The sequence below is a fragment of the Pelodiscus sinensis genome, chromosome 13 (assembly GCF_052426305.1).
Source record: "Pelodiscus sinensis isolate ZL-2025 chromosome 13, ASM5242630v1, whole genome shotgun sequence".
In the NCBI taxonomy this organism is placed as follows: Eukaryota; Metazoa; Chordata; order Testudines; family Trionychidae; genus Pelodiscus; species Pelodiscus sinensis.
The window spans coordinates 6,391,260-6,397,500 of NC_143064.1; positions in this window are offsets into that span (position 1 = coordinate 6,391,260).

Below are 6,241 nucleotides of genomic sequence, written 5' to 3' on the forward strand. Positions count from 1 at the left end.
CCTGCCTGATACTCAACCACTTTTATTACTAAACATAAGTATGTATAAATTCCCCTTTCGGATAGAAACTTAGCCAACTATTTCAATGTTTCTCATTCCTGTTCCTTCCACAATCCCAGAACTATTTTGGGGACTCTTTTCTTTCATGTCCATGTCTGAGAAGTATGTCTAAAAGCCCAAAAACATGATACAGTAATTCATGTTGTAAAATAGGTAATATTTTTAAATGTTTATTGCTTTTGAGATCTGGTAGTACTGACAGCCTAAACCGATTAAAAACCATTCTACAAGTACAGTAAATGACAGTGTCTGCTCCCAATTGCTTCCTGTTAGAGACAAACCACAGCAGGTTCATGGAACAAGCAGGAAGAGTTTGGGGTGGAGGTGTAATAGGTGGCAGAGCCTCGCTGTCTATCCTGTTTATCCAGTTCATAGCCTGGCTATAAAAATTCTGACGACAGCCTAGCAGATGTCTGTGTTCTATATGCACCATAGCTGACAACATTGCCTACAAAATAGGTGGCGTGGAAAAATAGGCAATCCAGGTTGGTATTTCAAAAAGCAAAAACACAGGTTGTTGTGATAAGCAAGTAACCTCCTGAACTTCCCCGATTGAACTCTTGCTCCAATTGTAGATCATCTGTAAATAAAAGCAGCTATGCTATTTTTAAGAACGGATATGTTAACTTGATTTACACCCTTCGTCAGTCAGTTTTATATTGATATTGCACAGCTTGCAATACAGTAGCACAGGTGTTAACATATTTCATGTGGCTGTTTGATGGCATATATAATCTGAAGAACTATTTTATTTTTTTTAAATAATTCAAAGTATTAAGATAAAAGCACATCCAGTCAGTATGAATGTCAGAACCTGGACATGCACTTGTGAATGAAGTTGAGCGGAATCAGATTCCATCCACTGATCCAGTCTGTCTCCACTAAGTGTAGGTCTCCCTCGGTAATGAGAGATTGGAATGTAACAAGCAGAGAGATCGGGTAGTATGACTTGAATATTGGTTAAGAGAGGGAATTGTGCAAGTAGAGGATAATGACAGCTCTGCTATCCGAGGCCTGTGCTCTCCTAGCTGTCTTAGTTCTAAATACTTTAGCTATGCACATTTATTTCGTTAAAAGCATGCACAATGCTTACGTTCTTAAATATTTCCATATAGCCAACAAGCCACAAATCAGTAACTTGTTTATTTTGAGAAACAATGGTCTTTTTCTGTTTTCTTTCACTTTGCCTGGAGTCCAGAAAAGCTCAATGAAAATGAGAAAAGATTTAGAAAACCTGACTGTTGAGGACAGGTGAATAAAAACCCAAAACCTGAATGTGTTTAGTCTTGAGAAAAGAAGCCTGGGAGGAAGAGGGAGAATATCATAAAATCATAGAATATTAGGACTGGAAAGGACCTCGAGAGGTCATCGAGTCCAGTCCCCTGCCCTCATGGCAGGACCAAGTCCTGTCTAGACCATCCCTGATAGACATTTATCTACCCTACTCTTAAATATCTTCAGAGATGGGGATTCCACAACCTCCCCGGGCAATTTATTTCAGTGTTTCATCACCCTGACAGTTGGGAAGTTTTTCCTAATGTCCAACCTAAACCTCCCTTGCTGCAGTTTAAGCCCGTTGCTTCTCGTTCTATCCTCAGAGGCCAAGATGAACAAGTTTTCTCCCTCCTCATGACACCCTTTTAGATACCTGAAAACGGCTCTCATGTCCCCCCTCACTCTTCTCTTTTCTAAACTAAACAAACCCAATTTTTTCAGCCTTCCCTCATAGATCATGTTCTCTAGACCTTTAATCATTCTTGTTGCTCTTCACTGTACCTTCTCCAATTTCTCCACATCCTTCTTGAAATGCGGTGCTCAGAACTGGACACAAGACTCCAACTGAGGCCTAACCAGTGCAGAATAGAGTGGAAGAATGTCTTCTCATGTCTTGCTCACCACACACCTGTTAATGCATCCCAGAATCATGTTTGCTTTTTTTGCAACAGCATCACATTTTTCAAATACACTAAGATCAGTTATAAAGAGAATGGTGATCAAGTGTTCTCCATGTCCCCTGAAATGTGGAGAAGAAATCATTTTCCTCATCTGTAGCAATGGTGATTTAGGATAGATATTGATGGCGGGAGGGACCCTAAGAATAACAGGCTTCCAAGCGAGGCAGTGGGCTTTCCATCATGAGAGGATTTTATGAACAGGTTAGACAAACATCTGTTGGGGTGATGTAGCTAGACTGCCGCTATTTTGAAATAAATATCTTGGAATAAGCGTTATTCCTCGTGGAAAGCAGGAGTTATTTCGAAATAACCAGCCCCTTCTTTCGAAAGAACGGGTTTGGTCATGTGGTCATGCCACTTGTTTTGAAATAAGGGTAGTTCTTTTGAAATAACTCCCTCGTGTAGACCAGGGCTAGGTGATCTCTTGGGTGGTCATTCCAGCCTTCAATTCCTGTGATTCAACACCAATAGCCTCACAGTCCATATATTTGCATTCATCATGGGCCTTTGCATTTTTATCTCCTTTCTCATTAGTCCTTAACTGACCCTACCTATGACATTCTGCAACTGTGATTTACATAGCTTTGAACTGCCCACTTTGTGTTTACATAAATATTCTTTGGCATTATGGAGGTATGTCATTTACAAGCAGTGGTAGGAGTGTCCCTCTAGGCAAACTAGAAATAGGAACCAGCCTGTTAACGTTTTTTCTATTAATAAAGGTTAACAACATGACTATCTGAGGCTTGCTTTCCTGCTGCCAGAGAACAAATCTGACATATAATCCTAAAAAGCCGAGAGCTGCTGTCTTATTTTGCAGTTCATTTGTTTTTATTGTACATCGTGCACACGCCATTAAAATCATTGTAGAAACAGAGAACAGGGAATACTGTGGTACTTGCAAATGGTAATGATATAGACTGTAATGACTACCATATAATAGCACTGAGGTTAGCACTGGGAAGTCTGGATATCTCCATTTTTGTCCTACTCCCAAGGAGAGAAAGATTTCGTGTGCTCCTGTGCTTCTGCTCCTTGAAGACATTCTGCTCAAGCGGCTTCAGTCAGACATGTTTGACAGTTCTTCACAAGAAAGCATGCTGGGAAAAAGCCTGGGAAAGATTCCTACCCAACAAGGCGGTGTGGCAAAAACAGGTCAGTGCTGTGAACTGTCATGCGTATGCTCTGGACTTTCATAAGCCAAGACTTTCCAGCAGTGAGATTTAGAGCACTATCTAGGTCCTAAAAGTCTGAAAGGATCTACCCTCTAAGCCCCTGCTTATGTTAAACAATCTTTCCTTAATGTAACTGTACCAGTGTAGCTATCGGCATGTGAATTGCCTAGAAGTACAGGGGACCCATGCTGAGGGATGGCATAAAAATTGTAAAAGCAGGTTGGGTCAAGAAAACCAGCTGAAGAATTCTTCTCAGAGTTTACAGCACCAGAGAGATCTGTGGGCATTACAGACTAGAGGGGTGCCACCTCCATTTTACTTCCAACCACTTCAAAAATTGTTACAGGGCCAAACCGCAGCTGTGAAAATTGACATGGCTCCATGGAAGTCAGCAGAGCTGGTCTGAGTTCCATACATTCACTGAGGAGTGGGCCATACTCGCCTCCATAGTTAAATGGATGCTATCTCCACATAGGGACAGATGCTGTTCAGCTTTCAAGGCATACACTGATGGTCAGCAACACCACTGGGCTGTGTCCAGACTGGCAAGTTTTTCTGCAAAATCAGATGATTTTGCGGAAAAACTTGCCAGCTGTCTACACTGGCTGCTTGAATTTCCGGAAAAGCACCGATGATCTCATGTAAGATCGTCAGTGCTTTTCCGGAAATACTATGCGGCTCCCGTTTGGGCAAAAGTCTTTTTCCAAAAGACTTTTGCGCAAAAGGTCCAGTGTAGACAGCACAGTAGTGTTTTCCACCAAAAAACCCCGATTGCGAAAATGTGATCGGGGCTTTTTTGCAGAAAAGCGTCCATGGCCAATCTAGACGCGCTTTTCCAAAAATGCTTTTAACAGAAAACTTTTCCATTAAAAGCATTTCCGGAAAATCATGCCAGTGTAGACGTAGCCTTGCTGTTTCCTTTGCTCCTAATAGAGATGCTCCACTGATGTAAGATAGGGCCTACAGAGAGGGCATGTAAGGCTATGGGTAGGTCTACACTTGCACCCTCTTTCGAAAGAGGGTTGCAAATGCAACTGAGCGAAATTTGAATTTCCCGCGCTTCATTTGCATATTTGCGTTATGGCGCTATTTCAAAAAAAGAAACGCTGTCTAGACGCGGTTATTTCAGAAGAAAACCCTTCTTCCGAAATAACTGGTAAACCTCGTTGTAGGAGGAATAAGGTTTATTTCAGACTAGACTGCAGCACTTTTCTGGGGTAAATGCCGCATCCAAGTTAAAGCAGCCGTCCTTTTTCGTTATCCCTGTAAATCTCATTCTACGAGGCATGAGGGATGTGTCAAAAGAGGAGTTCTTTCTGAAATTCGGTGCCGTGAGACGGGCCAAATTTCGGAAAAGCCTCTTTCAAAATAAAAGTGGGAAAAGATACGCAAATTGTGGTTTGCAATTTGTATATCTTTTTCTGACTTTTCTTTGTAGTCTAGATATAGACTAAGTCTGGGGCTTGGCGCTGAAGGTCCCTCTGCCTTCTCACAGAAGTGTTGAAGTCCACTCTAAGATCACGCTCACGTAGGGCCTCTATACGGTGCGGAAATTGTGACTTCAGTTTAAAAATAATGGCTCCTTGTGCCCTTGCCACGTGTGCAAATTGTGATGCAGAGAGAAGCCAGCACCAGACTATATCAGTGATAACCAGGATCACCAGTATGGAAAGGAAATACCCCACTGTTGTTACACTGCCAGTCTGTCACTGAAATAAACCTTCTGCTGCCTCACCTTAAGAGTTACCGTTGATGTTGACACCCGCGCATCCAGACTATCGCACTGAGCCGACAAACAGCTGATCAGCTGTTTGTCAGCTCAGCGCGGCAGCCATGTAAATTGAAATGAAGCGGCGATTATTTAAATCTCCGCTTCATTTTACTATGTCGGGTAGCCTAATCTACATGCCTCTGGCGACAGAGGCATGTAGTCTAGACGTACCCTATAAGAAGGCTTAACAAAGATCTATATATATATATAAAAGGACTGACAAAGTTTCTCTTAAAACTTATATGAGAATGATACAAGGTTATATGGAAATGTTGCAGAGATTTATCCACAGTTGTGGGCTGAGGGAGAATTTTCCTCCAGTTAGCCCCTCAACTGTATCTCTGTTCAGTTAATTATCACCCTCTGCCTACTGACTGTCATTCAATTCATGTATATTGTTGGATATTTTAAAAACCAGGTGTGTCCAAACTGCTCCTGACTCAGCATACCTTGACACAGCCCAGGAAATGGTCCATGATGTCCTTCAGGGCCTGATTGTGCTCCATGAGAACCTCAAACCATTCAGACAGGTGGCTACTTCTCAGTTCCTCATGCCTAGCATTGCCGTCACGTGAGGCCAGGCAGCTTGCAGGCCCAAAATGGGTGGTACACGCTGAGCCGTGAGCATGGCTGTAGCAGATGGAGGATGTGTGGATTCAACACATCCCTGGGTCCTGTCTTGTGCAGGAAATCCAGCTACAACTTTCATCTGCCTTTCCCTAGTAGAAACCCCCGGGGAAAAGTAAACAGGACCTAGACTAGCTCCTCTCAGGTGTGACTCGCTCCTAAGATGTGTCCACACTGGAAACCAGAGTAAGTGACTTTATATCAGTGTACTTTTTACATCCTCACATGTATTACAATACAACTGATACCTTCATTAGCATGTGACCTTCTGTTAACAATCATGTGTTGATCAAGCCATGCCAAACACATTTTCCCTTATGGTGACAGGCTCCAAAGTGCAGCTACAGCCTACAAGTCAATTAGTGCCCCATTCCTAGGCACAGGGGGGTAATTTTAGGATTAAACCTGGCTGAAACTCCACTCTGTTAAGTCACACGTGCTCTGGAGTTCCTCTTCTAGTGATGTAGCTACACTACTACAGGTGCACTAGTGCAGCCCCTTATTGTAAACATGCCCTAGTTAAAAAATACCTTACACCAGTGCAGCTTACACCAGTTCAAGCCCTTGCTAAGAGTTAAACCTGATATCTTCCCAAATTCTGCATTTACACTCATCTCCTGAACGTCAGTCCGCTCTGCTTGGACTAGTAGCTA